Genomic DNA, 22,500 nt, shown 5'->3' with positions numbered 1-22,500 from the left:
ATCAGAAGCTTCTAAAGCCATGACATCATTTTCTGGAATTTTCCAAGATGTTTAAAGGCACAGTCAACTTAGTGAATGTAAACTTATGAACAATTAGAAGTTGTTTAACAGGCTGACCCTGGTCTACGCACCAATCAGAAGCATTTAACATGGACTGACCCTGGTCTACGCAACAATCAGAAGTTGTTTAACAGGCTGACCCTGGTCTATGCACCAATCAGAAGCATTTAACACGGACTGACCCTGGTCTACGCACCAATCAGAAGTTGTTTAACAGGCTGACCCTCGTCTACGCACCAATCAGAAGCGGTTCACGGGCTGACCCTGGTCTACGCACCAATCAGAAACATTTAACACGGTGTCACGTTCTGACCTTTATTTCCTTTGTTTTGTCATTATTTAGTATGGTCAGGGTGTGAGTTGGGGTGGGCAGTCTATGTGTGTTTTAGTATGGTCAGGGTGTGAGTTGGGGTGGGAGGTCTATGTTTGTTTTAGTATGGTCAGGGTGTGAGTTGGGGTGGGCAGTCTGTTTGTTTTAGTATGGTCAGGGTGTGAGTTGGGGTGGGCAGTCTATGTTTGTTTTAGTATGGTCAGGGTGTGAGTTGGGGTGGGCAGTCTATGTTTGTTTTAGTATGGTCAGGGTGTGAGTTGGGGTGGGCAGTCTATGTTTGTTTTAGTATGGTCAGGGTGTGAGTTGGGGTGGGCAGTCTATGTGTGTTTTAGTATGGTCAGGGTGTGAGTTGGGGTGGGAGGTCTATGTTTGTTTTAGTATGGTCAGGGTGTGAGTTGGGGTGGGAGGTCTATGTTTGTTTTAGTATGGTCAGGGTGTGAGTTGGGGTGGGCAGTCTGTTTGTTTTAGTATGGTCAGGGTGTGAGTTGGGGTGGGCAGTCTATGTTTGTTTTAGTATGGTCAGGGTGTGAGTTGGGGTGGGCAGTGTATGTTTGTTTTAGTATGGTCAGGGCGTGAGTTGGGGTGGGCAGTCTATGTTAGTTTTAGTATGGTCAGGGTGTGAGTTGGGGTGGGCAGTCTATGTGTGTTTTAGTATGGTCAGGGTGTGAGTTGGGGTGGGAGGTCTATGTTTGTTTTAGTATGGTCAGGGTGTGAGTTGGGGTGGGAGGTCTATGTTTGTTTTAGTATGGTCAGGGTGTGAGTTGGGGTGGGCAGTCTGTTTGTTTTAGTATGGTCAGGGTGTGAGTTGGGGTGGGCAGTCTATGTTTGTTTTAGTATGGTCAGGGTGTGAGTTGGGGTGGGCAGTCTATGTGTGTTTTAGTATGGTCAGGGTGTGAGTTGGGGTGGGCAGTCTATGTTTGTTTTAGTATGGTCAGAGTGTGAGTTGGGGTGGGCAGTCTATGTTTGTTTTAGTATGGTCAGGGTGTGAGTTGGCGTGGGCAGTCTATGTTTGTTTTAGTATGGTCAGGGTGTGAGTTGGGGTGGGCAGTCTATGTGTGTTTTAGTATGGTCAGGGTGTGAGTTGGGGTGGGCAGTCTGTGTGTTTTAGTATGGTCAGGGTGTGAGTTGGGGTGGGCAGTCTATGTGTGTTTTAGTATGGTCAGGGTGTGAGATGGGGTGGGCAGTCTATGTTTGTTTTAGTATGGTTAGGGTGTGAGTTGGGGTGGGCAGTCTGTTTGTTTTAGTATGGTCAGGGTGTGAGTTGGAGTGGGCAGTCTATGTTGTTTTAGTATGGTCAGGGTGTGAGTTGGGGTGGGCAGTCTGTTTGTTTTAGTATGGTCAGGGTGTGAGTTGGGGTGGGCAGTCTATGTTGTTTTAGTATGGTCAGGGTGTGAGTTGGGGTGGGCAGTCTGTTTGTTTTAGTATGGTCAGGGTGTGAGTTGGGGTGGGCAGTGTATGTTTGTTTTAGTATGGTCAGGGCGTGTGTTGGGGTGGGCAGTCTATGTTAGTTTTAGTATGGTCAGGGTGTGAGTTGGGGTGGGCAGTCTATGTTTGTTTTAGTATGGTCAGGGTGTGAGTTGGGGTGGGCAGTCTATGTTTGTTTTAGTATGGTCAGGGTGTGAGTTGGGGTGGGCAGTCTGTTTGTTTTAGTATGGTCAGGGTGTGAGTTGGAGTGGGCAGTCTGTTGTTTTAGTATGGTCAGGGTGTGAGTTGGGGTGGGTAGTCTATGTTTGTTTTAGTATGGTCAGGGTGTGAGTTGGGGTGGGCAGTGTATGTTTGTTTTAGTATGGTCAGGGCGTGAGTTGGGGTGGGCAGTCTATGTTAGTTTTAGTATGGTCAGGGTGTGAGTTGGGGTGGGCAGTCTATGTTTGTTTTAGTATGGTCAGGGTGTGAGTTGGGGTGGGCAGTCTATGTTTGTTTTAGTATGGTCAGGGTGTGAGTTGGGGTGGGCAGTCTATGTTTGTTTTAGTATGGTCAGGGTGTGAGTTGGAGTGGGCAGTCTATGTTGTTTTAGTATGGTCAGGGTGTGAGTTGGGGTGGGCAGTCTATGTTTGTTTTAGTATGGTCAGGGTGTGAGTTGGAGTGGGCAGTCTATGTTGTTTTAGTATGGTCAGGGTGTGAGTTGGGGTGGGCAGTCTATGTTTGTTTTAGTATGGTCAGGGTGTGAGTTGGGGTGGGCAGTCTATGTTTGTTTTAGTATGGTCAGGGTGTGAGTTGGAGTGGGCAGTCTATGTTTGTTTTAGTATGGTCAGGGCGTGAGTTGGGGTGGGCAGTCTATGTTTGTTTTAGTATGGTCAGGGTGTGAGTTGGGGTGGGCAGTCTATGTTTGTTTTAGTATGGTCAGGGTGTGAGTTGGGTGGGCAGTCTATGTTTGATTTAGTATGGTCAGGGTGTGAGTTGGGTGGGCAGTCTATGTTGTTTTAGTATGGTCAGGGTGTGAGTTGGGGTGGGCAGTCTATGTTTGTTTTAGTATGGTCAGGGTGTGAGTTGGGGTGGGCAGTCTATGTTTGTTTTAGTATGGTCAGGGTGTGAGTTGGGGTGGGCAGTCTATGTTTGTTTTAGTATGGTCAGGGTGTGAGTTGGAGTGGGCAGTCTATGTTGTTTTAGTATGGTCAGGGTGTGAGTTGGGGTGGGCAGTCTATGTTGTTTTAGTATGGTCAGGGTGTGAGTTGGGGTGGGCAGTCTATGTTTGTTTTTCTATGATTTTGGGGATTTCTATGTTTCGGCCTAGTACGGTTCTCAATCAGAGGCAGGTGTCATTAGTTGTCTCTGATTGAGAATCATACTTAGGTAGCCTGGGTTTCACTGTTTGTTTGTGGGTGATTGTCTATGTTAGTGGCTTGTGTTTCAGCACAGGTCTCATTATAGTTTCACGATCGTTATTTGTTTATTGTTTTTGTACAGTTTTCTTCGTGCTTTTCGTCATCTATTAAATGATGCATTCACACCACGCTGGGCTTCGGTCCGCCTTCATACGACGATCGCGACACACGGACTGACCACTGGTGTCTACTCGGCTTCTGCCCCAGACAACACTTACAGTTCAGTATGTGAGTCTGTCTCATCCGCTGCCAAAAACAAATCAAGTGAAGCATTCAACAATTAGTGTCTGGATTCCCCCCAGGACACAGATCGGTAATAGAGCTTACATTTCCAACCCATTGCCACTCCAACCGCCGCTCTCCGGCTGTGAAGGATAAACCATCTTGCAAAGATTAGGTTTTATAATCATGTAACATCATGAGACCCCGGGGCCGGCGTTTGACAAATCTGGATCGTCCGTACGGGACTTCTCTCTCACTTTGTTCCAGAGAAATGTTAATTGGCTTGTCTTGTCTTTTTGGTCGAGTCTCATGTCTCTCGCGGGAGGAATGCCGTTTGTACAGTATATTCGTCAAACTATCATGATGCGATCAACTTCTGAGAAGTGGAACACAGTTCAACTCTGAGTACCAGAGAAACAGTCAGACCAAAACTCTGAGTACCAGGGAAACACACTGCGGATCACAGTTCATTGCTGAGCACCAGGGAAACACATTGCGGAACACACTTAATCTCTGAGTACCAGAGAAACAGTTCGACCAAAACATAGTTGAAACCTGAGTACCAGGGAAACACACTGTGGATCACAGTTAAACTCTGAGCACCACTCTTCAACATAACTTATGTTGGTGCAAGTTCTGCAAGTTATGCTGTGTGAGAATATTGCCAGAGAGGTTTTCAATCTTCAGTTAAAAAAAAAAATTGGACATTCATTCAACATGAATAATGGGACCTCTAAAATGTTCGTTGTTACCAAAACGCTGCAGTTCTTTACTTTCACATGCTGTCTGTCAGAGGGGTGTGACAATAGGTTTGCCCCGCGTTGTGATAACAATCACTTTTCTCCAGTGTTACATTTCCAGGTCATCCGTGCTGAGGGAGGACAAAGAGAGAGTCCTCACTGGGAAAAAAATTGGTTGAATCAAAGTTGTTGCTGCGGTATTTCATTATTTTTTTTAAAATCCATGTGATGACAGTGAATCAACGTGGAACACTGATTCAATTATTTTTTTTTTTTAAGTTATCAAATATAAAAAGGAATTTTCTACTTTTAACTTAAATCCAATGACATGCTGGTATTTTTGATTTGATTTGATTTCACTTTGAATTCATGTCAGTTGACAACTCAACCAAATGTACAACAAAACTAGAAGTTGAACTGACATCTGTGCCCAGTGGGCATGTTATTCTCAGCATCACAATGTCAACAGCAACCATGGGCTGATCATTTCCCTGCACTTAACATCTCAATGGGGGCGGGGGGAGACAAACTGTCACCACTCTCACAACCTTATCAGTCATTGCTTCCTGATTGGTCCAGGCATTAAACAAACGCAAGTCTGTCAGCCAATCAGATGAGTGCTAGGGTTAGTTACCGTTGTTACCCATCAGGGTAAGGAAGTGAAATGAGAAAACAAGGGTTGTGTGGAGATGGAATCTCCATCTTCTCTGGCTGCGTTTCCTCCACCCTTTCCTTCTTATTCAAGCCTTCATCCGTCTGTCATCCATCTGTCCATCAGTTCGACCTCCTTCTGGCTCTCTGGTTGGACGTCCGTCACTAAGCGTATTGTTCTTCTCACCTCTGATCCGTGGCCCGGGCCCCGGTCCGGCCCTGTTGCTACGAAAACCTTCCTGTCAGAAGGAAATCACTGGTGTGATCAAACCGGAGAGCTCTGGTACTCTAAGCCAACATGTTATTAACCATTAGCCCAAGAGAAACCACAGACCAAGCCGTCACTGCATGAATGGCAGTGACAAAGTAAACTGGAGTTCAGGAGGTCCTCCAATGATAATACAGGTAAATGGATTGGAATATCTAGAAAAAACACATTATATTTCACAACCTAATCATCTGGTATCAGGGGCGGACGGGGACCACAACCTAAGGGGCGGACAGGGACCACAACCTGATCATCTGGTATCAGGGGCGGACGGGGACCACAACCTAATCATCTGGTATCAGGGGCGGACAGGGACCACGACCTAATCATCTGGTATCAGGGGCGGACGGGGACCACAACCTAATCATCTGGTATCAGGGGCGGACAGGGACCAAAACCTAATCATCTGGTATCAGGGGCGGACAGGGACCACAACCTAATCATCTGGTATCAGGGGCGGACAGGGACCACAACCTAATCATCTGGTATCAGGGGCGGACAGGGAAAACAACCTAATCATCTGGTGTCAGGGGCGGACAGGGACCACAACCTAATCATCTGGTATCAGGGGCGGACCGGGACCACAACCTAATCATCTGGTATCAGGGGCGGACAGGGACCACAACCTAATCATCTGGTATCAGGGGCGGACTGGGAACACAACCTAATCTTCTGGTATCAGGGGCGGACAGGGACCACAACCTAATCATCTGGTATCAGGGGCGGACAGGGACCACAACCTAATCTTCTTTTATCAGGGGCGGACGGGGACCACAACCTAATCTTCTTTTATCAGGGGTGGACTGGGACCACAACCTAATCATCTGGTATCAGGGGCGGACAGGGAAAACAACCTAATCATCTGGTATCAGGGGCGGACAGGGACCACAACCTAATCATCTGGTATTAGGGGCGGGCAGGGACCACAACCTAATCTTCTAGTATCAGGGGCGGACTGGGACCACAACCTAATCATCTGGTATCAGGGGCGGACAGGGACCACAACCTAATCCTCTGGTATCAGGGGCGGACCGGGACCACAACCTAATCATCTGGTATCAGGGGCGGACAGGGACCACAACCTAATCATCTGGTATCAGGGGCGGACAGGGACCACAACCTAATCATCTGGTATTAGGGGCGAACAGGGACCACAACCTAATCTTCTAGTATCAGGGGCGGACAGGAACCACAACCTAATCATCTGGTATCAGGGGCGGACAGGGACCACGACCTAATCATCTGGTATCAGGGGCAGACAGGGACCACGACCTAATCATCTGGTATCAGGGGCGGACAGGGACCACGACCTAATCATCTGGTATCAGGGGCGGACAGGGACCACAATCTAATCATCTGGTATCAGGGGCGGATAGGGACCACAACCTAATCCTCTGGTATCAGGGGCGGACCGGGACCACAACCTAATCATCTGGTATCAGGGGCGGACAGGGATCACAACCTAATCATCTGGTATCAGGGGCGGACAGGGACCACAACCTAATCATCTGGTATCAGGGGCGGACAGGGACCACAACCTAATCATCTGGTATCAGGGGCGGACAGGGAAAACAGCCTAATCTTCTAGTATCAGGGGCGGATTGGGACAAAAAACTAATCATCTGGTATCAGGGGCGGACAGGGACCACAACCTAATCTTCTAGTATCAGGGGCGGACTTGGAACACAAACTAATCATCTGGTATCAGGGGCGGACAGGGACCACAACCTAATCATCTGGTATCAGGGGCGGACAGGGACCACGACCTAATCATCTGGTATCAGGGGCGGACAGGGACCACAACCTAATCATCTGGTATCAGGGGCGGACAGGGACCACGACCTAATCATCTGGTATCAGGGACATACAGGGACCACGACCTAATCATCTGGTATCAGGGGCGGACAGGGACCACAACCTAATCCTCTGGTATCAGGGGCGGACAGGGACCACGACCTAATCATCTGGTATCAGGGGCGGATAGGGACCACGACCTAATCATCTGGTATCAGGGGCGGACAGGGAAAACAACCTAATCTTCTAGTATCAGGGGCGGACAGGGACCACAACCTAATCATCTGGTATCAGGGGCGGACAGGGACCACAACCTAATCATCTGGTATTAGGGGCGGGCAGGGACCACAACCTAATCTTCTAGTATCAGGGGCGGACAGGGACCACAACCTAATCATCTGGTATCAGGGGCGGACAGGGACCACAACCTAATCCTCTGGTATCAGGGGCGGACCGGGACCACAACCTAATCATCTGGTATCAGGGGCGGACAGGGACCACAACCTAATCATCTGGTATCAGGGGCGGACAGGGACCACAACCTAATCATCTGGTATTAGGGGCGGACAGGGACCACAACCTAATCTTCTAGTATCAGGGGCGGACAGGAACCACAACCTAATCATCTGGTATCAGGGGCGGGCAGGGACCACAACCTAATCATCTAGTATTAGGGGCGGACAGGGACCACAACCTAATCTTCTAGTATCAGGGGCGGACTGGGAACACAACCTAATCATCTGGTATCAGGGGCGGACAGGGACCACAACCTAATCATCTGGTATCAGGGGCGGACAGGGACCACAAGCTAATCATCTGGTATCAGGGGCGGACGGGGACCACGACCTAATCATCTGGTATCAGGGGCGGACAGGGACCACGACCTAATCATCTGCTATCAGGGGCAGACAGGGAACACGACCTAATCATCTGGTATCAGGGGCGGACAGGGACCACGACCTAATCATCTGGTATCAGGGGCGGACAGGGACCACGATCTAATCATCTGGTATCAGGGGCGGATAGGGACCACAACCTAATCCTCTTGTATCAGGGGCGGACCGGGACCAGAACCTAATCATCTGGTATCAGGGGCGGACAGGGATCACAACCTAATCATCTGGTATCAGGGGCGGACAGGGACCACAACCTAATCATCTGGTATCAGTTGGCGGACAGGGACCACAACCTAATCATCTGGTATTAGGGGCGGACAGGGACCACAACCTAATCTTCTAGTATCAGGGGCGGACAGGGACCACAACCTAATCATCTGGTATCAGGGGCGGACAGGGACCACAACCTAATCATCTAGTATCAGGGGCGGACTGGGAACACAACCTAATCATCTGGTATCAGGGGCGGACAGGGACCACAACCTAATCATCTGGTATCAGGGGCGGACAGGGACCATGACCTAATCATCTGGTATCAGGGGCGGACAGGGACCACAACCTAATCATCTGGTATCAGGGGCGGACAGGGACCACGACCTAATCATCTGGTATCAGGGGCGGACAGGGACCACAACCTAATCATCTAGTATTAGGGGCGGACAGGGACCACAACCTAATCTTCTAGTATCAGGGGCGGACAGGGACCACAACCTAATCATCTAGTATCAGGGGCGGACTGGGAACACAACCTAATCATCTGGTATCAGGGGCGGACAGGGACCACAACCTAATCATCTGGTATCAGGGGCGGACAGGGACCACAAGCTAATCATCTGGTATCAGGGGCGGACAGGGACCACAAGCTAATCATCTGGTATCAGGGGCGGACGGGGACCACGACCTAATCATCTGGTATCAGGGGCGGACAGGGACCACGACCTAATCATCTGCTATCAGGGGCAGACAGGGAACACGACCTAATCATCTGGTATCAGGGGCGGACAGGGACCACAACCTAATCATCTGGTATCAGGGGCGGACAGGGACCACGATCTAATCATCTGGTATCAGGGGCGGATAGGGACCACAACCTAATCCTCTGGTATCAGGGGCGGACCGGGACCAGAACCTAATCATCTGGTATCAGGTGCGGACAGGGACCACAACCTAATCCTCTGGTATCAGGGGCGGACCGGGACCACAACCTAATCATCTGGTATCAGGGGCGGACAGGGATCACAACCTAATCATCTGGTATCAGGGGCGGACAGGGACCACAACCTAATCATCTGGTATCAGGGGCGGACAGGGACCACAACCTAATCTTCTTTTATCAGGGGCGCACGGGGACCACAACCTAATCTTCTTTTATCAGGGGTGGACTGGGACCACAACCTAATCATCTGGTATCAGGGGCGGACAGGGAAAACAACCTAATCATCTGGTATCAGGGGCGGACAGGGACCACAACCTAATCATCTGGTATTAGGGGCGGGCAGGGACCACAACCTAATCTTCTAGTATCAGGGGCGGACAGGGACCACAACCTAATCATCTGGTATCAGGGGCGGACAGGGACCACAACCTAATCCTCTGGTATCAGGGGCGGACCGGGACCACAACCTAATCATCTGGTATCAGGGGCGGACAGGGACCACAACCTAATCATCTGGTATCAGGGGCGGACAGGGACCACAACCTAATCATCTGGTATTAGGGGCGGACAGGGACCACAACCTAATCTTCTAGTATCAGGGGCGGACAGGAACCACAACCTAATCATCTGGTATCAGGGGCGGACAGGGACCACGACCTAATCATCTGGTATCAGGGGCAGACAGGGACCACGACCTAATCATCTGGTATCAGGGGCGGACAGGGACCACGACCTAATCATCTGGTATCAGGGGCGGATAGGGACCACAACCTAATCCTCTGGTATCAGGGGCGGACCGGGACCACAACCTAATCATCTGGTATCAGGGGCGGACAGGGATCACAACCTAATCATCTGGTATCAGGGGCGGACAGGGACCACAACCTAATCATCTGGTATCAGGGGCGGACAGGGACCACAACCTAATCATCTGGTATCAGGGGCGGACAGGGAAAACAGCCTAATCTTCTAGTATCAGGGGCGGACAGGGACCACAACCTAATCATCTGGTATCAGGGGCGGACAGGGACCACAACCTAATCATCTGGTATTAGGGGCGGACAGGGACCACAACCTAATCTTCTAGTATCATGGGCGGACCCTGACCACAACCTAATCATCTGGTATCAGGGGCGGACAGGGACCACAACCTAATCTTCTAGTATCAGGGGCGGACTGGGAACACAAACTAATCATCTGGTATCAGGGGCGGACAGGGACCACAACCTAATCATCTGGTATCAGGGGCGGACAGGGACCACGACCTAATCATCTGGTATCAGGGGCGGACAGGGACCACAACCTAATCATCTGGTATCAGGGGCGGACAGGGACCACGACCTAATCATCTGGTATCAGGGACATACAGGGACCACGACCTAATCATCTGGTATCAGGGGCGGACAGGGACCACAACCTAATCCTCTGGTATCAGGGGCGGACAGGGACCACGACCTAATCATCTGGTATCAGGGGCGGATAGGGACCACGACCTAATCATCTGGTATCAGGGGCGGACAGGGAAAACAACCTAATCTTCTAGTATCAGGGGCGGACAGGGACCACAACCTAATCATCTGGTATCAGGGGCGGACAGGGACCACAACCTAATCATCTGGTATTAGGGGCGGGCAGGGACCACAACCTAATCTTCTAGTATCAGGGGCGGACAGGGACCACAACCTAATCATCTGGTATCAGGGGCGGACAGGGACCACAACCTAATCCTCTGGTATCAGGGGCGGACCGGGACCACAACCTAATCATCTGGTATCAGGGGCGGACAGGGACCACAACCTAATCATCTGGTATCAGGGGCGGACAGGGACCACAACCTAATCATCTGGTATTAGGGGCGGACAGGGACCACAACCTAATCTTCTAGTATCAGGGGCGGACAGGAACCACAACCTAATCATCTGGTATCAGGGGCGGGCAGGGACCACAACCTAATCATCTAGTATTAGGGGCGGACAGGGACCACAACCTAATCTTCTAGTATCAGGGGCGGACAGGGACCACAACCTAATCATCTAGTATCAGGGGCGGACTGGGAACACAACCTAATCATCTGGTATCAGGGGCGGACAGAGACCACAACCTAATCATCTGGTATCAGGGGCGGACAGGGACCACAAGCTAATCATCTGGTATCAGGGGCGGACGGGGACCACGACCTAATCATTTGGTATCAGGGGCGGACAGGGACCACGACCTAATCATCTGCTATCAGGGGCAGACAGGGAACACGACCTAATCATCTGGTATCAGGGGCGGACAGGGACCACGACCTAATCATCTGGTATCAGGGGCGGACAGGGACCACGATCTAATCATCTGGTATCAGGGGCGGATAGGGACCACAACCTAATCCTCTGGTATCAGGGGCGGACCGGGACCAGAACCTAATCATCTGGTATCAGGGGCGGACAGGGATCACAACCTAATCATCTGGTATCAGGGGCGGACAGGGACCACAACCTAATCATCTGGTATCAGGGGCGGACAGGGACCACAACCTAATCATCTGGTATTAGGGGCGGACAGGGACCCCAACCTAATCTTCTAGTATCAGGGGCGGACAGGGACCACAACCTAATCATCTGGTATCAGGGGCGGACAGGGACCACAACCTAATCATCTAGTATCAGGGGCGGACTGGGAACACAACCTAATCATCTGGTATCAGGGGCGGACAGGGACCACAACCTAATCATCTGGTATCAGGGGCGGACAGGGACCATGACCTAATCATCTGGTATCAGGGGCGGACAGGGACCACAACCTAATCATCTGGTATCAGGGGCGGACAGGGACCACGACCTAATCATCTGGTATCAGGGGCGGACAGGGACCACAACCTAATCATCTAGTATTAGGGGCGGACAGGGACCACAACCTAATCTTCTAGTATCAGGGGCGGACAGGGACCACAACCTAATCATCTAGTATCAGGGGCGGACTGGGAACACAACCTAATCATCTGGTATCAGGGGCGGACAGGGACCACAACCTAACCATCTGGTATCAGGGGCGGACAGGGACCACAAGCTAATCATCTGGTATCAGGGGCGGACGGGGACCACGACCTAATCATCTGGTATCAGGGGCGGACAGGGACCACGACCTAATCATCTGCTATCAGGGGCAGACAGGGAACACGACCTAATCATCTGGTATCAGGGGCGGACAGGGACCACGACCTAATCATCTGGTATCAGGGGCGGACAGGGACCACGATCTAATCATCTGGTATCAGGGGCGGATAGGGACCACAACCTAATCCTCTGGTATCAGGGGCGGACCGGGACCAGAACCTAATCATCTGGTATCAGGGGCGGACAGGGATCACAACCTAATCATCTGGTATCAGGGGCGGACAGGGACCACAACCTAATCATCTGGTATCAGGGGCGGACAGGGACCACAACCTAATCATCTGGTATTAGGGGCGGACAGGGACCACAACCTAATCTTCTAGTATCAGGGGCGGACAGGGACCACAACCTAATCATCTGGTATCAGGGGCGGACAGGGACCACAACCTAATCATCTAGTATCAGGGGCGGACTGGGAACACCACCTAATCATCTGGTATCAGGGGCGGACAGGGACCACGACCTAATCATCTGGTATCAGGGGCGGACAGGGACCATGACCTAATCATCTGGTATCAGGGGCGGACAGGGACCACGACCTAATCATCTGGTATCAGGGGCGGACAGGGACCACGACCTAATCATCTGGTATCAGGGACATACAGGGACCACGACCTAATCATCTGGTATCAGGGGCGGACAGGGACCACAACCTAATCATCTGGTATCAGGGGCGGATAGGGACCACAACCTAATCCTCTGGTATCAGGGGCGGACCGGGACCACAACCTAATCATCTGGTATCAGGGGCGGACAGGGATCACAATCTAATCATCTGGTATCAGGGGCGGACAGGGACCACGACCTAATCATCTGGTATCAGGGACATACAGGGACCACGACCTAATCATCTGGTATCAGGGGCGGACAGGGACCACAACCTAATCATCTGGTATCAGGGGCGGACAGGGACCACGACCTAATCATCTGGTATCAGGGGCGGATAGGGACCACAACCTAATCCTCTGGTATCAGGGGCCAACCGGGACCACAACCTAATCATCTGGTATCAGGGGCGGACAGGGATCACAACCTAATCATCTGGTATCAGGGGCGGACAGGGACCACAACTTAATCATCTGGTATCAGGGGCGGACTGGGAACACAACCTAATCATCTGGTATCAGGGGCGGACAGGGACCACAACCTAATCTTCTTTTATCAGGGGCGGACCGGGACCACAACCTAATCATCTAGTATCAGGGGCGGACTGGGACCACAACCTAATCATCTGGTATCAGGGGCGGACAGGGAAAACAACCTAATCATCTGGTATCAGGGGCGGACTGGGACCACAACCTAATCATCTGGTATCAGGGGCGGACAGGACCACAACCTAATCATCTGGTATCAGGGGCGGACAGGGACCACAACCTAATCATCTGGTATCAGGGGTGGACAGGGACCACAACCTAATAATCTGGTATCAGGGGCGGACAGGGACCACGACCTAATCATCTGGTATCAGGGGCGGACAGGGACCACGATCTAATCATCTGGTATCAGGGGCGGATAGGGACCACAACCTAATCCTCTGGTATCAGGGGCGGACCGGGACCACAACCTAATCATCTGGTATCAGGGGCGGACAGGGATCACAACCTAATCATCTGGTATCAGGGGCGGACAGGGACCACAACCTAATCATCTGGTATCAGGGGCGGACAGGGACCACAACCTAATCATCTGGTATCAGGGGCGGACAGGGAAAACAGCCTAATCTTCTAGTATCAGGGGCGGACAGGGACCACAACCTAATCATCTGGTATCAGGGGCGGACAGGGACCACAACCTAATCATCTGGTATTAGGGGCGGACAGGGACCACAACCTAATCTTCTAGTATCAGGGGCGGACAGGGACCACAACCTAATCATCTGGTATCAGGGGCGGACAGGGACCACAACCTAATCATCTAGTATCAGGGGCGGACTGGGAACACAACCTAATCATCTGGTATCAGGGGCGGACAGGGACCACAACCTAATCATCTGGTATCAGGGGCGGACAGGACCACAACCTAATCATCTGGTATCAGGGGCGGACTGGGAACACAACCTAATCTTCTGGTATCAGGGGTGGACAGGGACCACAACCTAATAATCTGGTATCAGGGGCGGACTGGGAACACAACCTAATCATCTGGTATCAGGGGCGGACTGGGACCACAACCTAATCATCTGGTATCAGGGGCGGACAGGGACCACGACCTAATCATCTGGTATCAGGGACATACAGGGACCACGACCTAATCATCTGGTATCAGGGGCGGACAGGGACCACAACCTAATCATCTGGTATCAGGGGCGGACAGGGACCACGACCTAATCATCTGGTATCAGGGGCGGATAGGGACCACAACCTAATCCTCTGGTATCAGGGGCGGACCGGGACCACAACCTAATCATCTGGTATCAGGGGCGGACAGGGATCACAACCTAATCATCTGGTATCAGGGGCGGACAGGGACCACAACTTAATCATCTGGTATCAGGGGCGGACTGGGAACACAACCTAATCATCTGGTATCAGGGGCGGACAGGGACCACAACCTAATCTTCTTTTATCAGGGGCGGACCGGGACCACAACCTAATCATCTGGTATCAGGGGCGGACTGGGACCACAACCTAATCATCTGGTATCAGGGGCGGACAGGGAAAACAACCTAATCATCTGGTATCAGGGGCGGACTGGGACCACAACCTAATCATCTGGTATCAGGGGCGGACAGGACCACAACCTAATCATCTGGTATCAGGGGCGGACAGGGACCACAACCTAATCATCTGGTATCAGGGGTGGACAGGGACCACAACCTAATAATCTGGTATCAGGGGCGGACAGGGACCACGACCTAATCATCTGGTATCAGGGGCGGACAGGGACCACGATCTAATCATCTGGTATCAGGGGCGGACTGGGACCACAACCTAATCATCTGGTATCAGGGTTGGACAGGGACCACAACCTAATCATATGGTATCAGGGGTGGACAGGGACCACAACCTAATCATCTGGTATCAGGGGCAGACAAGGACCACAACCTAATCTTCTAGTATCAGGGGCGGACAGGGACCACAACCTAATCATCTGGTATCGGGGGCGGGCAGGGACCACAACCTAATCATCTGGTATTAGGGGCGAACAGGAACCACAACCTAATCTTCTAGTATCAGGGGCGGACACGGACCACAACCTAATCATCTAGTATCAGGGGCGGACTGGGAACACAACCTAATCTTCTGGTATCAGGGGCGGACAGGGACCACAACCTAATCATCTGGTATCAGGGGCGGACAGGGACCACAACCTAATCATCTGGTATCAGGGGCGGACGGGGACAACGAACTAATCATCTGGTATCAGGGGCGGACAGGGACCACAACCTAATCATCTGGTATCAGGGGCGGACAGGGACCACAACCTAATCATCTGGTATCAGGGGCGGACAGGGACCACAACCTAATCATCTGGTATCAGGGGCGGACAGGGACCACAACCTAATCATCTGGTATCAGGGGCGGACAGGGAAAACAACCTAATCATCTGGTATCAGGGGCGGACAGGGACCACAACCTAATCATCTGGTATTAGGGGCGGACAGGGACCACAACCTAATCTTCTAGTATCAGGGGCGGACAGGGACCACAACCTAATCATCTGGTATCAGGGGCGGATAGGGACCACAACCTAATCATCTAGTATCAGGGGCGGACTGGGAAAACAACCTAATCATCTGGTATCAGGGGCGGACAGGGACCACAACCTAATCATCTGGTATCAGGGGCGGACAGGGACCACGACCTAATCATCTGGTATCAGGGGCGGACAGGGACCACAACCTAATCATCTGGTATCAGGGGCGGACAGGGACCACGACCTAATCATCTGGTATCAGGGGCAGACAGGGACCACGACCTAATCATCTGGTATCAGGGGCGGACAGGGACCACAACCTAATCATCTGGTATCAGGCGCGGACAGGGACAACGACCTAATCATCTGGTATCAGGGGCGGATAGGGACCACATCCTAATCCTTTGGTATCAGGGGCGGACAGGGACCACGACCTGATCATCTGGTATCAGGGGCAGACAGGGACCGCTACCTAATCATCTGGTATCAGGGGCGGACAGGGACCGCGACCTAATCATCTGGTATCAGGGGCGGACAGGGACCACGACCTAATCATCTGGTATCAGGGGCGGATAGGGACCACAACCTAATCTTCTAGTATCAGGGGCGGACAGGGACCACAACCTAATCATCTGGTATCAGGGGCGGACAGGGACCACAACCTAATCATCTGGTATTAGGGGCGGACAGGGACCACAACCTCATCTTCTAGTATCAGGGGCGGACAGGGACCACAACCTAATCATCTTGTATCAGGGGCGGACAGGGACCACAACCTAATCATCTAGTATCAGGGGCGGACTGGGAACACAACCTAATCATCTGGTATCAGGGGCGGACAGGGACCACAACCTAATCATCTGGTATCAGGGGCGGACAGGGACCACGACCTAATCATCTGGTATCAGGGGCGGACAGGGACCACAACCTAATCATCTGGTATCAGGGGCGGACAGGTACCACGACCTAATCATCTGGTATCAGGGGCGGACAGGGACCACGACCTAATCATCTGGTATCAGGGGCGGATAGGGACCACAACCTAATCCTCTGGTATCAGGGGCGGACCGGGACCACAACCTAATCATCTGGTATCAGGGGCGGACAGGGATCACAACCTAATCATCTGGTATCAGGGGCGGACAGGGACCACAACTTAATCATCTGGTATCAGGGGCGGACTGGGAACACAACCTAATCATCTGGTATCAGGGGCGGACAGGGACCACAACCTAATCTTTTTTTATCAGGGGCGGACGGGGACCCCAACCTAATCATCTGGTATCAGGGGCGGACTGGGACCACAAACTAATCATCTGGTATCAGGGGCGGACAGGGAAAACAACCTAATCATCTGGTATCAGGGGCGGACAGGGACCACAACCTAATCATCTGGTATCAGAGGCGGACAGGGAAAACAACCTAATCATCTGGTATCAGGGGCGGACTGGGACCACAACCTAATCATCTGGTATCAGGGGCGGACAGGGACCACAACCTAATCATCTGGTATCAGGGGCGGACAGGGACCACAACCTAATCATCTGGTATCAGGGGCGGACAGGGACCACAACCTAATCATCTGGTATCAGGGGCGGACAGGGACCACAACCTAATCATCTGGTATCAGGGGCGGACAGGGAAAACAACCTAATCATCTGGTATCAGGGGCGGACAGGGAAAACAACCTAATCATCTGGTATCAGGGGCGGACAGGGAAAACAACCTAATCATCGGTATCAGGGGCGGACAGGGACCACAACCTAATCATCTGGTATCAGGGGCGGACAGGGAAAACAACCTAATCTTCTAGTATCAGGGGCGGACAGGGACCACAACCTAATCATCTGGTATCAGGGGCGGACAGGGAAAACAACCTAATCTTCTAGTATCAGGGGCGGACAGGGACCACAACCTAATCATCTGGTATCAAGGGCGGACAGGGACCACAACCTAATCATCTGGTATTAGGGGCGGACAGGGACCACAACCTAATCTTCTAGTATCAGGGGCGGACAGGGACCACAACCTAATCATCTGGTATCAGGGGCGGACAGGGACCACAACCTAATCATCTAGTATCAGGGGCGGACTGGGAACACAACCTAATCATCTGGTATCAGGGGCGGACAGGGACCACAACCTAATCATCTGGTATCAGGGGCGGACAGGGACCACGACCTAATCATCTGGTATCAGGGGCGGACAAGGACCACAACCTAATCATCTGGTATCAGGGGCGGACAGGGACCACGACCTAATCATCTGGTATCAGGGGCGGACAGGGACCACAACCTAATCATCTGGTATCAGGGGCGGACAGGGACCACGACCTAATCATCTGGTATCAGGGGCAGACAGGGACCACGACCTAATCATCTGGTATCAGGGGCGGACAGGGACCACAACCTAATCATCTGGTATCAGGGGCGGACAGGGACCACGACCTAATCATCTGGTATCAGGGGCGGATAGGGACCACAACCTAATCCTCTGGTATCAGGGGCGGACCGGGACCACAACCTAATCATCTGGTATCAGGGGCGGACAGGGATCACAACCTAATCATCTGGTATCAGGGGCGGACAGGGACCACAACTTAATCATCTGGTATCAGGGGCGGACTGGGAACACAACCTAATCATCTGGTATCAGGGGCGGACAGGGACCACAACCTAATCTTCTTTTATCAGGGGAGGACGGGGACCCCAACCTAATCATCTGGTATCAGGGGCGGACTGGGACCACAACCTAATCATCTGGTATCAGGGGCGGACAGGGAAAACAACCTAATCATCTGGTATCAGGGGCGGACTGGGACCACAACCTAATCATCTGGTATCAGGGGCGGACAGGGAAAACAACCTAATCATCTGGTATCAGGGGCGGACAGGGACCACAACCTAATCTTCTTTTATCAGGGGCGGACGGGGACCACAACCTAATCATCTTGTATCAGGGGTGGACTGGGACCACAACCTAATCATCTTGTATCAGGGGCGGACAGGGACCACAACCTAATCATCTGGTATCAGGGGCGGACTGGGACCACAACCTAATCATCTGGTATCAGGGGCGGACAGGGACCACAACCTAATCATCTGGTATCAGGGGCGGACAGGGACCACAACCTAATCATCTGGTATCAGGGGTGGACAGGGACCACAACCTAATCATCTGGTATCAGGGGCGGACAGGGACCACAACCTAATCATCTGGTATCAGGGGCGGACAGGGACCACAACCTAATCATCTGGTATCAGGGGCGGACAGGGACCACGACCTAATCATCTGGTATCAGGGGCAGACAGGGACCACAACCTAATCATCTGGTATCAGGGGCGGACAGGGACCACGACCTAATCCTCTGGTATCAGGGGCGGACCGGGACCACAACCTAATCATCTGGTATCAGGGGCGGACAGGGACCACAACTTAATCATCTGGTATCAGGGGCGGACTGGGAACACAACCTAATCATCTGGTATCAGGAGCGGACAGGGACCACAACCTAATCTTCTTTTATCAGGGGCGGACGGGGACCACAACCTAATCATCTGGTATCAGGGGCGCACTGGGACCACAACCTAATCATCTGGTATCAGGGGCGGACAGGGAAACAACCTAATCATCTAGTATCAGGGGCGGACTGGGACCACAACCTAATCATCTGGTATCAGGGGCGGACAGGGACCACGACCTAATCATCTGGTATCAGGGGCGGACAGGGACCACAACCTAATCATCTGGTATCAGGGGCAGACAGGGACCACAACCTAATCATCTGGTATCAGGGGCGGACAGGGACCACGACCTAATCCTCTGGTATCAGGGGCGGACCGGGACCACAACCTAATCATCTGGTATCAGGGGCGGACAGGGACCACAACTTAATCATCTGGTATCAGGGGCGGACTGGGAACACAACCTAATCATCTGGTATCAGGAGCGGACAGGGACCACAACCTAATCTTCTTTTATCAGGGGCGGACGGGGACCACAACCTAATCATCTGGTATCAGGGGCGCACTGGGACCACAACCTAATCATCTGGTATCAGGGGCGGACAGGGAAACAACCTAATCATCTAGTATCAGGGGCGGACTGGGACCACAACCTAATCATCTGGTATCAGGGGCGGACAGGGACCACGACCTAATCATCTGGTATCAGGGGCGGACAGGGACCACAACCTAATCATCTGGTATCAGGGGCGGACAGGGACCACGACCTAATCATCTGGTATCAGGGGCGGACAGGGACCACGACCTAATCATCTGGTATCAGGGGCGGACAGGGACCACGACCTAATCATCTGGTATCAGGGGCGGACAGGGACCACGACCTAATCATCTGGTATCAGGGGCGGACAGGGACCACGACCTAATCATCTGGTATCAGGGGCGGACAGGGACCACGACCTAATCATCTGGTATCAGGGGCGGATAGGGACCAAAACCCAATCCTCTGGTATCAGGGGCGGACCGGGACCACAACCTAATCATCTGGTATCAGGGGCGGACAGGGATCACAACCTAATCATCTGGTATCAGGGGTGGACAGGGACCACAACCTAATCATCTGGTATCAGGGGCGGACTGGGAACACAACCTAATCATCTGGTATCAGGGGCGGACAGGGACCACAACCTAATCTTCTTTTATCAGGGGCGGACGGGGACCACAACCTAATCATCTTGTATCAGGGGTGGACTGGGACCACAACCTAATCATCTGGTATCAGGGGCGGACAGGGACCACAACCTAATCATCTGGTATCAGGGGCGGACAGGGACCACAACCTAATCATCTGGTTTCAGGGGTGGACAGGGACCACAACCTAATCATCTGGTATCAGGAGCGGACAGGGACCACAACCTAATCATCTGGTATCAGGGGCGGACAGGGAAAACAACCTAATCATCTGGTATCAGGGGCGGACAGGGAAAACAACCTAATCATCTGGTATCAGGGGCGGACAGGGACCACAACCTAATCATCTGGTATCAGGGGCGGACAGGGAAAATGACCTAATTATCTGGTATCAGGGGCGGACAGGGACCACAACCTAATCATCTGGTATCAGGGGCGGACAGGGACCACAACCTAATCTTCTGGTATCAGGGGCGGACCGGGACCACAACCTAATCATCTGGTATCAGGGGCGGACAGGGACCACAACCTAATCATCTGGTATCAGGGGCGGACAGGGACCACGACCTAATCATCTGGTATCAGGGGCGGACATGGAACACAACCTAATCATCTGGTATCAGGGGCGGACAGGGACCACAACCTAATCATCTGGTATCAGGGGCGGACAGGGACCATAACCTAATCATCTGGTATCAGGGGCGGACAGGGACCACAACCTAATCTGGTACCCCGTGTATATAACCAAGTTATCGTTACTCATCGACTCAGTTCTGGTACCCTGTGTATATAACCAATTTATCGTTACTCATGGACTCAGTACTGGTACCCCGTGTATATAACCAAGTTATCGTTACTCATTGACTCAGTACTGGTACCCTGTGTATATAACCAAGTTATCGTTACTCATGGACTCAGCACTGGTACCCTGTGTATATATCCATACCCCTGCACATTGACTCAGTACTGGTACCCCGTGTATATAACCAAGTTATCGTTACTCATCGACTCAGTACTGGTACCCCGTGTATATAACCATACCCCTGCACATTGACTCAGTACTGGTACCCTGTGTATATAACCAAGTTATCGTTACTCATGGACTCAGTACTGGTACCCCGTGTATATAACCAAGTTATCGTTACTCATTGACTCAGTACTGGTACCCTGTGTATATAACCAAGTTATCGTTACTCATGGACTCAGTACTGGTACCCTGTGTATATATCCATACCCCTGCACATTGACTCAGTACTGGTACCCCGTGTATATAACCAAGTTATCGTTACTCATTGACTCAGTACTGGTACCCTGTGTATATAACCAAGTTATCGTTACTCATGGACTCAGTACTGGTACCCTGTGTATATATCCATACCCCTGCACATTGACTCAGTACTGGTACCCCGTGTATATAACCAAGTTATCGTTACTCATCGACTCAGTACTGGTACCCCGTGTATATAACCATACCCCTGCACATTGACTCAGTACTGGTACCCCGTGTATATAACCAAGTTATCGTTACTCATTGACTCAGTACTGGTACCCCGTGTATATAACCAAGTTATCGTTACTCATTGACTCAGTTCTGGTACCCCGTGTATATAACCAAGTTATCGTTACTCATTGACTCAGTACTGGTACCCAGTGTATATAACCAAGTTATCGTTACTCATTGACTCAGTACTGGTACCCCGTGTATATAACCATACCCCTGCACATCGACTCAGTTCTGGTACCCTGTGTATATAACCAAGTTATCGTTACTCATTGACTCAGTACTGATACCCTGTGTATATAACCATACCCCTGCACATCGACTCAGTACTGATACCCCGTGTATATAATCAAGTTATCGTTACTCATTGACTCAGTACTGATACCCTGTGTATATAACCATACCCCTGCACATCGACTCAGTACTGGTACCCCGTGTATATAACCATACCCCTGCACATCGACTCAGTTCTGGTACCCCGTGTATATAACCAAGTTATCGTTACTCATTGACTCAGTTCTGGTACCCTGTGTATATAACCATACCCCTGCACATCGACTCAGTTCTGGTACCCCGTGTATATAACCATACCCCTGCACATCGACTCAGTTCT

This window comes from Oncorhynchus mykiss, chromosome 11 (genome assembly GCF_057628025.1).
Source record: "Oncorhynchus mykiss isolate SJ-2025 chromosome 11, ASM5762802v1, whole genome shotgun sequence".
In the NCBI taxonomy this organism is placed as follows: domain Eukaryota; kingdom Metazoa; phylum Chordata; class Actinopteri; order Salmoniformes; family Salmonidae; genus Oncorhynchus; species Oncorhynchus mykiss.
This window is presented reverse-complemented; position numbering follows the sequence as displayed.